Source organism: Bos mutus, chromosome 11 (genome assembly GCF_027580195.1).
Source record: "Bos mutus isolate GX-2022 chromosome 11, NWIPB_WYAK_1.1, whole genome shotgun sequence".
In the NCBI taxonomy this organism is placed as follows: domain Eukaryota; kingdom Metazoa; phylum Chordata; class Mammalia; order Artiodactyla; family Bovidae; genus Bos; species Bos mutus.
Window position 1 is genome coordinate 48,714,908 of NC_091627.1, and position 18,301 is coordinate 48,733,208.

The following is an 18,301-nucleotide window of genomic DNA, read 5'->3' on the forward strand; positions in this document are numbered from 1 at the left end:
TCATTATAGGAGACTGAAATGTAAAAGTAGAAAGTCAAGAAAAATCCCAGAAAAACAACTAAATGAAATGGAGATAGGCAGCCTTCTAGAAAAAGAATTTAAAATAATGATAATGAAGATGATCCAGGATCTCTGGAAAACAATGGAGAAGATGCAAAAAATGTTTACCAAAGGCCTACAAGAACTAAAGAACAAACAGAGATGAATAATACACTAGAAGGAATCAATAGCAGAATAATTGAGACAGAAGAATGAAAAAATGACCTAAAGAAGAGAATGGTGGAAATCACTGCCATAGAACAGAATATAGAAAAAAGAATGGAAAAAAAATTTTTTGAAGACAGCCTAAGAGACCTCTGGGACATTAAATGCACCATTTGCATTATAGAGGTCACAGAAGGAGAAGAGAGAGAGAAAGAACCTGAGAAAACGTTTGAAAAGATAACAGGTGAAAACTTCTCTAACACGGGAAAGGAAAACCAAGCCCAGAAAGCACAGAGTCCCATGTTGGATAAACACAAGGAGGAACACACTGAGACACAGTAATCAAACTGACAAAATTGCAGACAAAAATAAAATATTAAAAGCAACAAGGCAAAAAAGACAATATACAAAGTTAGAAAGTTAAGTCGCTCAGTCGTGTCCGATTCTTTGCGCCCCCGTGGACTGTAGCCCATGAGGCTCCTCCATCCATGGGATTCTCTAGGCAAGAATACTGGAGGGGTTTGCCATTTCTTTCTCCAGGGGATCTTCCTGACCTAGGGATAGAACCCAGGTCTCCCGCATTAGAGGCAGATGCTTTAACCTCTGAGTCACCAGGAAGACACATAATACTATCACTGATTTCTCAGCAGAAACTCTACAAGTCAGAAGGGAATGGCAAGATACATTCCAAGTGATGAAACAGAAGAAGCTACAATGAACCATATTCTACCCAGCAAAACTCTTGCTCAGAGTTAATGGAGAAATCAAAAGCTTTCCAGACAAGGAAAAGTTAACAGAATTCAGCACCACCAAACTAGCTTTACAAGAACAATTTCTCTAGACAGGAAGCACCAACCAAGGAAAAGACCTACAGAAAATAACCCCCCCAAAATTGAGAAAATGGTAATAGGATCATATATGTATCAATAATTACCTTAAAAGGAAATGGATTAAATGCGGCAACCAAGGGACATAGACTGGCTGGGTAGATAAAATGTATGTATGTATTTCCATTTATCACATCACTCTGCTTGATGCTCCAAATTATATGTAATTATTTGATATTGTTAGGTTAATCATGTTCCCATTATGGCTTGCAATTGCAATTATCTTTCATTTTTTGTCTGGCTATTGATTGTGAAAACTGATAAACATCTTTTACTATTGTGATTATGTAACTGTTACTCACTTAATATCATTGTATCATGATTGGTCAACAGAAAAATAATAGAATTGTGATCACCAAAACTACCATAATAGGAAAACCTATAATCACCTTTTAAAATCTAGGTGCATATCAGAATTATCTTAGAAGTTTTTGAAAAAATACAATTTCTAGATATTGTTTTTTTCCTCCTGACTCCAGATATGTTTCCAATAAGCTGCTGCTGCTGCTAAGTCGCTTCAGTCATGTCCAACTCTGTGTGACCCCATAGGTGGCAGCCCACCAGGCTTCCCTGTCCCTGGGATTCTCCCTTCTAATAAGCAGCTATGTTTAAAAACAACTAGACTACAAGATGGTCTTTTACTTTTATCTAGTTTGTTTCACTTTTTCTTTCATATTCAGAGCACAAACATTTCATATTCAAAACAAACCATTTTAGTTTAAGTTATCCATATCAGTAAAATTCCAACTAAGCACTTTCACACCTATGTAAATTTAACCCTACACATATTCCCTACATTTATGTTTATATGAATTATAAAAACCATAGAGTTCATTTGGTGTTTATCTGAGCTTTCAATGGGTCACACTTTGTACCTCATTCTTTGAGGCCTGCTGGAACATGAGGAAAGCTACAGGTCACAGAAAGAGGTGCATTATATGATTAAATATTTAAATAAGGTACAAACTATCTTATGTAGGATGATCTATCATTTGAAAGATGCATACTCTTTCATATATTTGCATTAAAAAAAATAGATTCCAAAATGTAATTATCTAGTACATGAGCTTTCTGATAAATTGATTTTTAAATTAAGAAATACCCATTTTAGAGTTGCTTACAAGGAACATATGTTGGGAAAGATTGAATGCAGAAGGAGAAGGTGATGATAGAGGGCAAGATGGTTGGATGGCATCACTGACTCAATGAGCATGAGTTTGCGAAAGCTTCTGGAGATGGTGAAGGACATGGAAGCCTGGCATTCTTCAGTGCATGCAGTTACAAAGAGTCAGACACAACTGGGTGACTGAACAACAAAAATGAATGTAATTTCTGAGTTCTACAATATCAACATATAGAAGCAGACTTAAAGACAAAAAGTGGGTCTCTAGAGACACAGGCATTTAATCATTAACAGTATTTTATTTATTTACTAATTTTACAATTTCAGTTGTCCCAGAATGGAAGGCTTACCTTAGGCAAAGTGTGCTTCATCACTCAGAGTGCTGAAGTCAAAGCTAACATAAATGTTCTTATGAATGCCAATGTGTAGAGCATGCATCCAGCTGAACTAATTTACACAAATGAAATTTGCTTTTTTTTTCCCTCTTAGTGTTGGTGGAAATGATTGTTTGTTTCAGGTCTTTCTGAATTGGGTAAAGCCATACTTTTTAGAATTATAGGAATGTGGAGTGAATTGGACCTTTGTAGAAAGCTTAGAAAATATTCATATCCAACAAATCACTCAAACATGAAACACTAAATTGAATTCAATCTTGGCAAAAGAAAGAAGATGATATAAATATTTTGAAATATTTAATCAGAAGTTTCTAAGGAGAGGACAAATGAAAATGGGTTTAAATTAAATTAGGCTATATCTAAATTTAAAAAAATTGGATAACAACATCATTAGATCTAGATTTTCTTTCACTAAGTTGCTGCAAAATGGTTTTATATATTAGCGATAGTAATATAGTATAGCTGAATTGCATTTTTGTGTTTTTTATGTAAAATTGCAACTTGAGATCACTGCAGAGAAATGATCATTCCTTTTATAATAGGTCACATAATATACTTTGTGCAATCTCAATTTCAGGAAAAAGTTTATCTTTACAGATAAATTTTCATATGTTCTGAGTGAGTGAAGTCGCTTAGTCGTGTCCGACTCTTTGCGACCCCATGGACTGTAGTCTACAAAGCTCCTTTGCCCATGAAATTTTCGAGGCAAGAGTACTGGAGTGGGTTGCCATTTTCTTCTAGAGTCATACAAAAAAAAAAAAAAAAAAAAGCAAAAGCAATACTTCTTGGGATAAAAAGAAGAGGACATATATAGCACATATTATAAAATTATATAGATTTCTTCGTTATAGTTAGTATGCTGCTGCTGCTAAGTCGCTTCAGTAGTATAGTAAAGGAAATTTTCCAGCTTAGTGACCAGCCTTTTGCAACCCCTGTAGTAAACACCACAAGGCATATTTTTACCTACACTAATGCTTTCTTTGTGTTCAGTCCTATTGCTTCTTTTTTCTACATTTCAGTGAAGCTCGGACTGAAGCTATTATAGGCCACAATGACATGTCTCATGTCTGTTGGTGTTTTTCAATAATAAGAATTTACATAGCTTTTTTTCATCGTTAAGCCCCCTGGGAGAATATGACTTTGGAATACTTACCAATATTTCAAAAAATAATAATAACAACAACAACTTTAGGCCTTTGCCTAAGGAAAAAGACACCCCCGGAACAGAGTTAGATATGTCAGTGTCTTTGCACTTTACTATTGCTGTGCATCACGTTTATGAAGGCATAATAAATAGTCATAATAGAAAAAGAGCAGTTAGAATAAAATAAAGTGGTCCATCAAGTACTCAACCCAAGTTTATTACTGCAATGGACTTGGGTTATAATTACCAACAAAGAAGAGAATAACTATAAGTTATTTTTATGTGTAAAGCATATTATACTAAGCCAACATAATAACACAGTTTTTATGAACCACAATAATTATGCTGAAGAATCACACAAGTACATTTTCCTAAAAGAAGGTATGTGTTGATAAGCTACAGAATTTTACAGTTGCTATGAACAAAAATAATTGTCATTGCAAAACAATAAAAGTACATTAACTTTTGTTGCAATGTTTGAGAAAGATTAAATAATAAAAATTTTAAAATACTTATTAAATAATAAAAAGTTTATTTCATTTTAATGTCTTTATTTTGAAATGACTTTTTTCATAGAAATTCTCTGTGTATACAAAATTGTTTATTATCCTTCATGAGTGGTATGTGGGAGATTCTGTTGCTAAGAATGCTCTATAATATACTTCAGTTAATTAATATAGGAATGATGACTTTTAGGTGACTGTAGATTTAAATATATTCTTTATAAAACTCTAATTAAGATTTTATCTCAAGTCACTATGATTTTATCACTATATTTGATTTTACATTTAGATGCTTATAGAAAAGTCAAATGTTATCACCAGTTATATAATGTCTGGTAACAAGTTAAATCACATTATATTAATTCACATTTGAAGGCAAAAACAGACTATTAAAAAGAACACGCCGTCGCTTCTATCTTATAGAAGCAAACTATTAAATAAAGCAATATGGAGAGATACTTCGAGTAAAGGTTATCTATATAAATTCAGGGCTACACATTTATGGCTTATATTGATTATGAAGAGAATCACTGATTAAAGTAGCTATACATTTTGAGTTATAAACATGGGATTTTATAAATATAAGTAGGAATGAAAAATTCCCTATTTGAATTTTACAGTCAGTAATTTAACAATCTGCTTCTTCTCAAGCAGAAAGGTGACAGAAGATCCAGGCAAGATAATTAGATAAAGATCTGTGATTTTTTGACATTCTTGACACTACCAAACTGAGGAAAGTCCAGGGTTGTAATCTGGAAAGATGTGAAAAATACCAAAAAATTTCACAGACCAAGACTGAGGAGAATACACTGACTTTGAAAATTCAAGAACATATGGGTGGAGCATTTATTTATTTCCCACGAGAACATCATGGCGTATAGGGCAGAACCCCTTGGGAGATGATGAAATGTATTCTTCCACTGACCTTTGGGAGCTGGGTTCTATCTTTTTGTATACTTACTAGCTATGGCACCCGACTCCAGTACTCTTGCCTGGAAAATCCCATGGACGGAGGAGCCTGGTAGGCTCCAGTCCATGGGGTCGCTGAGAGTCGGGAACGACTAAGTGACTTCACTTTCACTTTCATGCATTGGAGAAGGAAATGGCAACCCACTCCAGTGTTCTTGCCTGGAGAATCCCAGGGACAGAGGAGCCTAGTGGGCTGCCATCTATGGGGTCGCACAGAGTCGGACACAACTGAAGTGACTTAGCAGCAGCAGCAGCAGCTAATATCTATGGGTGTCAGCTTTGTTGATTGTGCCTACTGGTCTTTGCCTCTATTAAGCCCCTATAATAAAGGTGCAGGATGGGGGCAGCAGCCATAACTGAGACATCCAGTATAATGAAAGGTGAAACATTCCTTGACAATATTAATTTTCACTGTAAAGCACTTTGTATATTTAAAATATAATCAACATGAGGAAAGATGTCACATTATACTTTTACTTACTTTGCATGCATGCTAAGTGGCTTAAGTCACCACTACATTAACAGAAATAATATTATATAAATAGCAAAATATTAACATTTCAAGTATATGTAAACACTGTCATAGTATGTTAAGGTATTAACATCTATATGCACTGCATGCATGGCCCCTCAGTTCAGTTGCTCAGTCGTGTCTAACTCTTTGAGACCCCATGAACTGCAGCACACCAGGCCTCCCTATCCATCAACTCCTGGAGTTCACCCAAACTCATGTCCATTGAATCGGTGATGCCATCCAACCATCTCATGCTCTGTTGTCCCCTTCTCCTCCTGCCCTCATGTTTCCCAGCACTAGGGTCTTTTCAAATGAGTCAGTTCTTTGTATCAGGTGGTCAAAATATTGGGTTTTCAGCTTGAACATCAGACTTTCCAATGATCACCCAGGACTGATCTCCTTTAGAATAGAGTGGTTGGATCTCCTTGCTGTCCAAGGGACTCTCAAGAGTCTTCTCCAACACCACAGTTCAAAAGCATCAATTTTCTGGTGCTCAGCTTTCTTTATACTCCAACTCTCACACCCATACATGACCATTGGAAAAACCATAGCCTTGACTAGATGAATCTTTGTTGACAAAGTAATGTTGCTGCTTTTTAATATGCTGTCTTGGTTGCTCATAACTTTCCTTTCAAGGAGTAAGCATCTTTTAATTTCATGGCTTCAATCACCATCTGCAGTGATTTTGGAGCCCAGAAAAATAAAATAAAGTCAGCCACTCTTTCCACTGTTTCCCCATCTATTTGCCGTGAAGTGATGGGACCATAAGCCATGATCTAAGTTTTCTGAATCAACATTTAAGCCAACTTTTTCACTCTCCTCTTTCACTTTCATCAAGAGGCTCTTTCATTCTTCATCACATTCTGCCCTAAGGGTGGTGTCATCTGCATATCTGAGGTTCTTGATATTTCTCCCGGCAATCTTGATTCCAGCTTGTGCTTCTTCCAGCCCAGTGTTTCTCATGAAACTTCTGCATAGAAGTTAAATAAGCAGGGTGACAATATATAGCCTTAATATACTCTTTTTCTTATTTGGAACCAGTCTGTTGTTCCATGTCCAGTTTTAACTGTTGCTTCCTGACCTGGATACAGGTTTCTCAAGAGGCAGGTCAGGTGGTCTGGTATTCCCATCTCTTTCAGAATTTTCCAATTTATTGTGATCCACACAGTGAAAGGCTTTGGCATAGTCGATAAACCAGAAATAGATATTTTTCTGGAACTCTCTTGCTTTATCAATGATCAGCGGGTGTTGTCAATTTGATCTCTGGTTCCTCTGCATTTTCTAAAACCAGATTGAACATCTGGAATTTCATGGTTCATGTATTGCTGAAGCCTGGCTTGGAGAATTTTGAGCATTACTTTACTAGCGTGTGTGATGAGTGCAATTGTGTGGTAGTTTGAGCATTCTTTGGCATTGCTTTTCTTTGGGATTGGAATGAAAACTGACCTCTTCCAGTCCTGTGGCCACTGCTGAGTTCTCCAAATTTTCTGACTTATTGAGTGCAGCACTTTCACAGCATCATCTATTAGGATTTGAAATAGCTCAACTGGAATTCCATCACCTCCACTAGCTTTGTTCGTAGTGATGCTTCCTAAGGACCGCTTGACTTCACATTCCAGAATGTCTGGCTCTAGGTCAGTGATCACACCATCATGATTATTTGGGTCGTGAAGATCTTTTTTGTATAGTTCTTTTGTGTATTCTTGCCACCTCTTCTTAACATCTTCTGCTTCTGTTAGGTCCATACCATTTCTGTCCTTTATTGAGCCCATCTTTGCATGAAATATTCCCTTGGTATCTCTAATTTCCTTGAAGATATCCCTAGTCTTTCCCATTCTATTGTTTTCCTCTATTTCTTTGCATTGATCACTGAGGAAGGCTTTCTTATCTCTCCTTGCTATTCTTTGGAACTTTGCATTCAGATGCTTATATCTTTTCATTTCTTCTTTGCTTTTCACTTCTCTTCTTTCCACACCTATTTGTAATGCCTCCTCAGACAGCCATTTTGCTTTTATGCATTTATTTTTCTTGGAAATGGTCTTGATTCCTGTCTCCTGTACAATGTCACGGACCTCTGTCCATAGTTCATCAGGCACTCTGTCTATCAGATCTAGTCTCTTAAATCTATTTCTAAGTTCCACTGTATAATCATTAAGGATTTTGATTTAGGTCATACCTGAATGGTCCAGTGGTTTTCCCCACTTTCTTAAATTTAAGTCTGAATTTGGCATTAAGGAGTTCATGATCTGAGCCACAGTCAGCTCCCGGTCTTGTTTTTGCAGAGTCTACAAGTCTTCTCCATCTTTGGCTGCAAAAAATATCCATCTGATTTCGGTTTTGGCCATCTGGTGATGTCCATGTGTAGAGTCTTCTCTTGTGTTGTTGGAAGACAATGTTTACTACGACCAGTGTGTTCTCTTGCAAAACTCTATTATTAGCCTTTGCCCTGCTTCATTCCGTATTCCAAGGCCAAATTGGCCTATTACTCCAGGTGTTTCTTGACTTCCTACTTTTGGTTTCCAGTCCCCTATAATAAAAAGGACATCTTTTTTGGGTGTTAGTTCTAAAAGGTCTTGTAGGTCTTCATAGAACCGTTCAACTTCAGCTTCTTCAGCATTACTGGTCAGTGCATAGATTTGGATTACTGTGATATTGAATGGTTTGCCTTGGAAATGAACAGAGATCATTCTGTCATTTTTGAGATTGCATCCAAGTACTGCATTTGGGACTCTTTTGTTGACCTTTTGGCTACTCCATTTCTTCTAAAGGACTCCTGCCTACAGTAGTAGAATAATGCTCATCTGAGTTAAATTCACCCATTTCAGTATATCTTAGTTTGCTGATTCCTAGAGTGTCGGTGTTCACTCATCATTTCCTGTTTGACCAATTCTAATTTGCTTTGTTTCATGGACCTAACATTCCAGGTTCCTATGCAATATTGCTCTTTACAGCATCAGACCTTGCTTCTGTCACCAGTCACATCCACAACTGGCTTTTTTTTTTTTTTTTTTTTTGCTTTGGCTCCATCTCTTAATTCTTTCTGAAGTTATTTCTCCACTGATCTCCAGTAGCATATTGGGCACCTATGACCTGGGGAGTTCATTTTTCAGTGTCCTATGTTTTTGCCTTTTCATACTGTTTATAGGATTCTCAAGGCCAGAATACTGAAGTGGTTTGCCATTCCCTTCTCCGGTGGACTACATTCTATCAGACCTCTCCACCATGAAGTCTTCCAAAGCTGAAAATGCAATAAAGAGTCATTGAAAAGAAAATGATAAAGAGCAAATAGTTATTATTTTGGAAATTTCATTATTTTTTGAATGAAGAATAACTACTTTACAATATTGTGTTGGTTTCTGCTATCAGTTCAGTTCAGTCACTCAGTCGTGTCCGACTCTTTGTGACCCATGAATCGCAGCTCGCCAGGCCTCCCTGTCCATCACCAACTCCCAAAGTTCACTCAGACTCATGTCCATTGAGTCGGTGATGCCATCCAGCCATCTCATCCTCTGTTGTCCCCTTCTCCTCCTGCCCCCAACCCCTCCCAGCATCAGAGTCTTTTCCAATGAGTCAACTCTTCGCATGAGGTGGCCAATGTACTGGAGTTTCAGCTTTAGCATCATTCCTTCCAAAGAAATCCCAGGGCTGATCTCCTTCAGAATGGACTGGTTGGATCTCCTTGCTGTCCAAGGGACTCTCAACAGTTCTCCAACACCACAGTTCAAAAGCATCAACTCTTTGGAGCTCAGCTTTCTTCACAGTCCAACTCTCACATCCATACATGACCACTGGAAAAACCATAGCCTTGACTAGATGGACATGAACATAAATCAGCCATAGATATACATATGTCCCCTTCCTCTTGGCATCCCTCCCAACTGCCACTCTCTCCCATCACTCTGTTTTGTCACTGAGACCTGGTTTGAGTGCTCTGATTCATACATCAAATCCCCACTGGCTATCTATTTTACATATAATAGTGGATATGTACCAATGCTACTGTCTCCATTCAGTCCACCCTCTCCTCCCCCAGCCTATGTCCACAAGTCTGTTCTCTATGTGTGTGACTCCATTGCTGCCCCATAAATGGGTTCATCAATACAATCTTTCTAAATTTCATATAGATGCATTCATATATGATATTTGTTTTTCTCTCTCTGACTCACCTCACTCTGTATAACAGGCTCTAAGTTAATTCACCTCATTAGAACTGAATCAAATGAGTTTTTCATGGCTGAGTAATATTCCATTTTATATATGTACAAGAGCTTCTTTACCCATTTATCTGTTGATGGACATCTAGGTTGCTTCCATGTCCTAGTTATTGTAAACAGTGCCACAGTAAACAGTGGGGTACATGTGTCTTTTTCAGTTATGGTTTTCTCAAGGTAAATAGCCAGGAGGGGAAGGACTGTTGACTTAAAGAGATGGGAATACCAGACCACCTGACCTGCCTCCTGAGAAATATGTATGCAGGTCAAGAAGTAAAATTTAGAACTGGACATGTAATAACAGACTGGTTCCAAATCAGAAACAGAGTAAGTTAAGGCTGTATATTGTAACCCTGCTTATTTAACTTATATGCAGAGTACATCATGTGAAATGCCAGGCTGAATGAATCACAAGCTAGAATCAAGATTGCCGGGAGAAATATCAATAACCTCAGATATGCAGATGACACCACCCTTATGGTAGAATGCAAAAAGAACTAAAGAACCTCTTGATGAAAGTGAAAGAGGAGAGTGAAAGTGTTGACTTAAAACTCAACATTCAGAAAAGTAAGATCATGGCATCCGGTCCCATCACTTGAAGGCAAACAGATGCGGAAAGAATAGAAATAGTGTAAGACTTTATTTGGGCTCCAAAATCACTGCAGATGGTAACTGCAGCCATGAAAATAAAAGACACTTGCTTCTTTGAAGAAAAGCTATGACCAACCTAGACAGCATATTAAAAAGCAGAGACATTACTTTGCTGATAAAGATCCTCCTAGTCAAAGCTATGGTTTTTCCAGTAGTCATGTATGGATGCGAGGGTTGGACTATAAAGAAAGCTGAGCACCAAAGAATTGATGCTTTTGAACTGTAGTGTTGGAGAAGACTCTTGAGAGTCTCTTGGACAGAAAGGAGATCCAACCAGTCCATCCTAAAGGAAATCAGTCCTGAATATTCATTGGAAGGACTCATGCTGAAGCTGAAACTCCAATACTTTGGCCACCTGATGTGAAGAAGCGATTCATTGGAAAATAATCTGATGCTGAGAAAGACTGAAGGTGCGAGAAGAAGGAAATTGACAGAGGATGAGATGGTTGGATGGCATCACTGACACGATGGACATGAGTTTGAGTAGGCTCCAGGAATTGGTGATGGACAGGGAAGCTGGCATATTGCAGTCCATGGATTGAAAAGAGTCGGACACGAGTGAGTGACTGAACTGAACTGAATTGATGATAGCTTTATTCTTAGTTTTTAAAGGAATCTCCATACCATCTTTCATAATGGCTATATCAATTTGCATATCCATCAGTAGTACAAAAGTATTCCCTCTCCTCCACATCCTCTCCAACATTTATTGATTGTAGATTTTTTGATGATGGCCATTCTGACCAATGGGAAGTGATATATCATTGTAGTTTTAACTAGCATTTCTCTAATAATGAGCAATGTTGACCATCTTTTCATGTGTTTATTAGCCATCTGCATGCCTTGTTTTGAGAAATGTCTATTTAAGTCTTCAGGCCACTTTTTAATTGGGTTGTTTATTTTTCTGGTATTGAGTTGCATGAGCTATTTGTATATTTGCTATATATTTGCTATTATTTTCTCTCATTCTGAGGATTATCTTTTCACCTTGTTTATAGTTTCTTTTGCTGTGCAAAAGTTTTTAAGTTTAATTAGGTCCCACTTGTTTATTTTTGTTTTTATTTCTTTTACTATAGAAGGTAGGTCATAGAGGATCTTGATGTGATTTACGTCATAGAGTGTTCTGCCTATGTTTTACTCTAAGAATTTTATCATTTCCAGCCTTACATTTAGGTCTTTAATCCATCTTGAATTTATCTTTGTATATAATAAAGCTGAAACTCCAATACTTTGGCTACCTCATGCGAAGAGTTGACTCATTGGAAAAGACTCTGATGCTGGGAGAGACTGGGGGCAGGAGGAAAAGAGAATGACAGAGGATGAGATGGCTGGGTGGCATCACCGACTCGATGGACATGAGTTTGTGTGAACTCCGGGAGTTGGTGATGGACAGGCAGGCCTGACATGCTGCAATTTATAAGGTCACAAAGAGTTGGACATGACTGAACGATTGAACTTAACCGAATGGTGTTAGGAAGTGTTCTAATTTCATTCTTTACCATGTAGCTGTCCAGTTTTCTCAGCATGACTTACTGAAGATGCTATCTTTTCTCTGCTGCATATTCAAGCCTCCTTTGTCAAAGATAAGGTACTCATAGGTGTGTGGGTTTATCTCTGGGCTTTCTGTCTTGTTCCATTGGTCCATATTTCTGTTTTTGTGCAAGTACCACATTGTTTTGATGATGACTGTAACTTTGTAGTATAGTCTGAAGTCAGGAGGGTTGATTTCTCTATTTCCAAGATTGCCTTGGCTATTTGGCGTCTTCTGTGTTTCCATATGAACTGTGAAATTTATTGTTCTAGTTCTGTGAAAAATGACATTGGCAATTTGATAGGGATAACACTGAGTTTGTATTTGGTATCTACAAATTGTAGATAGTCATTTTCACAATGTTGATTCTTTCAACCCAGGAATATGGAATGTCTCTCCATCTGTTTATGTTGTCTTTGATTTTTTCATCAGTGTTTTATAGTTTTCTATGTACAGCTCTTTTTGTCTCCTTAGGTAAGTTTATTCCTAGATATTTTATTCTTTTTGTTGCAATGGTAAATGGAATTGATTCATTAATTTCTCTTTCTGATTTTTCATTGTAAGTGAATAAGAATGCAAGTGATTTGTGTGTATTGATTTTATGTCCTGTGACTTTACTAAACTCACTGATTAGTAATTTTCTGATATTATCTTTAGGGCTTTTTATGTATAGTACCAAGTCATCTGCAAACAGTGAGAGTTTTACTTCTTTTCTAATTCAGATTCCTTTTATTTCTTTTTCTTCTCTGATTGCCATAGCTAGGACATCCAGAACTATGTTGAATTATAGTGGTAAGAGTGGGCACTCATGTCTTGTTCCTGATCTTTGAGAAAGTGATTTCAGTTTTTCACCATTCAGAATAATGTTTGCTATGGGTTTATCATATATGGCCTTTATTATTTTGACTTAGGTTCCTTCTATGTCCATTTTTTTGAAGAGTTTTTTATCATAAATCAATGCTGAATTTTGTCAAAAGCATTTCTTACATCTATTGAGATTATCACATGGTTTTTATCTTTAAATTCATTAATATGGTATATCACATTGGTTTATTTGCATATATTGAAGAATCCTTGCACCCTGGAATAATCAATAAATCATATGACTTGATCATGGTATATGATCTTTTTAATGTGTTGTTGAATTCCATTTGCTAGAATTTTGTTGAGGACTTTTGTATCTACATTCATCAGTGATATTGGCCTATAATTTTCTCTTTTTGTGTTGATGTCTTTATCTGGTTTTGGTATCCAGGTGATGGGGTCTCATAGGATAAATTTGGAAGTGTTACTTCCTCTACAAGTTTTTGAAAGAGTTTCAGAGGGATAGGTACTAGCTTTTCTCTAAATGTCTGATAGAATTCAACTGTGAAGCCATCTGGCCTTGGGCTTTTGTCTTTTGGGAGATTTTTGATCACAGTTTCAATTTCAGTGCTTGTGATTGGCTTGCTCATAATTTCTATTTTTTCCTGGTTCAGTCTTGGAAGGTTAAACTTTTCTAATAGTCTGCCCATTTCTTCCAGGTAGTCCATTTTATTGGCATACAATTGCTTGTAATAGTCTCTTATAATCCTTTGCATTTCTGCATTATCTGTTGTAACCTAGAAATAAATATTTTTGAGCCATGTCTATACCTTAACAAAATACCAGACTAATTAGTGAGAATGAGCACATAGAAAATACCTTTATTCATTTGATTCCAGGTAGGAGACTAAAAATAACCTCATATCTTTCCAGATTTAAGAAACAAAAGTCAATTAATTAAGTTTGTATACAATTTCCATTCCTTCCCACAATTTCTTTTTTTTTATGATTTTTCTTTTATTGTTTTCCCATTTTCTTATTTCAGATTTATTATTTATTATTTCAGCATTCGCACAACTAGTGCTTCTTTAGAAAAACACAATATTACTTCATTGTCTTGTTTCACCAGTAATACTGTTGCAAAACATCTTTACTACAGATTGAAGGTAGTATTGGGAGAGGGAAAGAAAAAAATGCAAAGATATCTGAATTCTGTCTTCTCTGAATTCACTAGATAAAGACTTTATTTGTCAATGGAAGAATAGGACAAAAAATAAAAAAAGCTTTCAGAGAATTTCTAAGGACCTAATATAAAACATGATGATTATAGTTATACCATTGTACTATATATAATTGAAATTTACTAAAAGAGTAGACTTGAAATGCTCCTACTGGAAAAAAAAAAGTAAGTTTAGGGATGTGTTCATAAAGTAAATGTTGGGAATCTTTTTACAAAGTGTACATATATTGAGTCACCTTAATGTACACTTTAAATATCCTACAAATTTGTCAATTATGCCTCAAAAAGTTGGGAAAAAAAGAAATTTTTTATGGAGAAGGTGGGGGTTTAAATAATGCTAATCATTTCTTTAAACATTTCTGATTAGGTTTTCTTTAATATGCCAAGGCAGGCAATTCTGTAGGGACAAGAAAATGAAATAATTAGGTATGAAATGAGGTGTTTCTACTAATAAATCCTGACATTCTTTAGAGGGATAACATGATGAAATCCCATCTTTTCACTATGGTGCACACTGTGTTGTTGAACATAGAGTTAGCTATTAATGGTGACCACACACACATAGCACACCCACACAAATAAAATACCCAAATACAGAGAAAAGAAAATAGTACATTACTCCTGGGCTAATAAGTTGTTAACTATTTAGAGCCAAGGGACAAGTCAATGTAACAAACAGAGGGGAATTACTTTTTTTTGTTTTCCCACAAAAAAATCATGATGAGAAAAGATACACTGCATAACACATATTAAGAAAAACATACATTGACATGAATCCACCACGGGTGTATATGTGTTCCCCATCTTGAACCAAAACCAATACAATATTCTAAAGTAATTAGCCTCCAATTAAAATAAATAAATTTTAAAAAAATTTAAAAAAAGGAAAAATAAGGAAAAAAAGAAAAGAAAAACATATCATTTACCAGATCATCTGACCTTAAATCTACCTTCCATTTTAATGGAACTAAATAACTGACTAAACTAACTCAAAGAAGGTCAATAAAATGAAAGTCTTTTTGGGACAGAAAGTACATGATGCAATTTTATTATGTAGTATGAAGATGTAAGTGAAGGATAACAGGATATCAAAACTTATAATGTTCCTAGCATAGACAGTAATGATGTATCATTCTTCTTCCAGCACTGACCCTAGAATACATTTTCTGACTTCCTCTTTGCTTACACTGATTATTTGATCTACATAGCTGTACTCTCAGAGATCGCAGATAATCCATATTTGTATATAAAGAACCATAGAAAAATGTAATAACAAAACCAAGAAAGACACCTAAACTTCAGTGTTATTTTATATTAAGGTAGTTTATGGCTCTGGAGAAGGAAATTGCAACCCACTCCAGTGTTCTTGCCTGGAGAATCCCATGGACGGAGAAGCCTGGTAGGCTGCAGTCCATGGGGTCGCAGAGTCCGACACGACTGAAGCGACTTAGTAGTAGTAGTAGTAGTAGTAGTAGTAGTAGTAGTAGTAGTAGTTTATGGCTCCTGGGCTCCTCTTGATCACTATATCTGACTTTCCTTATTTTTATTTATATCAGTAATGAATAATGGATGTTTTTATTTTAAACTGTGGCAATAATCACATAATACTTTATTATTTTGTTGCACAATTTGTCCCAGATATAGCTAAGGGCAGATCTTTCAGTTGACTTCTGCATCTATTTGTTGTATTTCTATAATCTTCTGTGTGTGTGTTTGTATACGGTGTGTGTATCTGTGTGTGTGTGTGTGTGCTTTTAGCACTTATTAATTTCTGGCACTAAAAGATGCTCCCAACCTTGTGTATTTCCCACACTAGCTCAGCCTTAAATCATTTCATAAGGTCCTAGAACTCTTTACTTATTTTGCATTTATTTTCCAAATGCTTAAATATATTAATAACTATACACTGTAGCTACTAATAAGATGATGTTTCTTAACAATAGAAGACTCTCTTGATGAGGTTGAAAGAGGATAGTGAAAATATTAAAACTCAACATTCAAAATACTAAGATCAAGGCATCTGGTCCCGTCACCTTATGGCAAATAAAGAGGGAAAAAGTGGAACCAGCGACAGATTTTTATTTGGGGGGCTCAAAAATCACTGTGGATGGTAACTGCAACCATGAAATTAAAAGACTTGTGCTCCTTAGAAGAAAAGCTATGATAAACCTAGACAACATATTAAAAAGCAAAGGCATCACTTAGACGACAGAGGTTCATATAGTCACAGCTTTGATCTTTCCAGTAGTCATGTACAGATGTGAGAGTTGGACCATAATGAGTGCTGAGTGCAGAAGTATTGATGCTTTCAAATTGTGGTGTTGGAAAAGACTCTTTAGAGTCCCTTGGACTGTGAGTTAATCAAACCAGTCAGTCCTAAAGGAAATCAACCCTGAATATTGATTGGAAAGACTGATGCTATAGCTGAAACTCTAATACTTTGGCCACCTGATGCAGAGAGTCAACTCACTGGAAAAGACTGCTGGGAAAGATGAAGGCAAAAGAAGAAAGGAGCAGCAGAAGATGAGATGTTTAGATAACATCATCACTAACTCAATGGCCATGTATTTGGGCAAACTCAGAGAGACAGTGGGCTTCCCTGGTGGCTCAGACAGTAAAGAATCTGCCTGTAATGTAGGGGACCTGGGTTCAATTGCTGGCTTGGGAAGATTCCCTGGAGAAGGGAATGGTTACCCATTCCAGTATTCTTATTAGGAGAATTCCACAGACAGAGGAGACTGTCAGGCTCTCCGTGGGATTGCAAGAGCCAGACATGACTGAGGAACTAACACTTACACACTTTCCAGGAGATAGTGGAGGACAGAGTAGTCTGGTGTTCTGCAATCTATGGAGTTGCAAACACTCTGACATGGCTTAGCAACTGAACAGCAACAGTAGAAGAGGTTAAGAGGTTTAAACTTTATAGAAACACATAGATTAGTATTTCAAGATCAAAGTTTCTTTATAAATAAATATGAACCAAAGTAAAGTCATTTATCCTTTATTCTTATCTTAGTGGTATACTGTTTAGTCACTAAGTCATGTTGGACTCTTTGCAACCCCATGGACTGCAGAACAGTCCCCATGGACAGTACTGTTTATGGTCTAACTCTCACATCTGTGCAAAACTATTTCTTAGGGGTAGACTGAAGGAGATTTTAAAGATATGGTCCTTTCCTTACTTAGAGACTATAGAATTATATATTTAAAGTATTTGCCAGCATGCTTGCAGTTTAAATATTCAGTTTACTTAGAAGCTTTATATATTTTTGATGTATATGCAAAGACAAAGGAAAAAAATGAGAAAGTTGAAATATTTAATGAGAAAATAAACACGTAATTATCTGCCTAAATTACCATTTAAAAATTTTAAAAATATGAATAATGAATGCAAATTAGAGAAATGCAAGCAACAACTAGGTGTTTTGTTTCATTGTAGTATATACTTTTATAAGGAAATGGGCAAAAAATAAGGACAATAGTATTTGCAGTGATGAAGTAAACATATTAAATAAGAGAGTGCTAGCTTTTACCACTTTTAGAGCAGAATGAAAATTCTTACGATCCTATTGTTAGATTTTTTAATATGGTCAAAGTGAAAATTCATAGGAAACATTTTTTTGCTGAAGTGACAGAATTTAGACATAGACCAAAATTAGAAATGTCAGGCTGGATGAAGGACAAGCTAGAATCAAGATTGCAGGGAGAAATATCAATAACCTCAGATATGCAGATGACACCACCCTTATGGCAGAAAGTGAAGAGGAACTAAAGAACCTCTTGATGAAAGTGAAAGAGAGGGAAAAGTTGGCTTAAAACTCAACATTCAAAACACTAAGATCATGGCATCTGGCCTCATCATTTCTTGGCAAATAGATGGGGAAACAATGGAAACAGTGAGAGTCTTTATTTTCTTGGGCTCCAAAATCACTGCAGATGGTGATTGCAGCCATGGAATTAAAAGATGCTTGCTCCTTGAAGGAAAAGCTATGACCAACCTAGACAGCATATTAAAAAGCAGAGACATTACTTTGTTGACAAATGTCCATCTAGTCAAAGCTATGCCTTTTCCAGTAGTCATGTACGGATGTGACAGTTAGATCATAAAGAAAGCTGAGTGCCAAA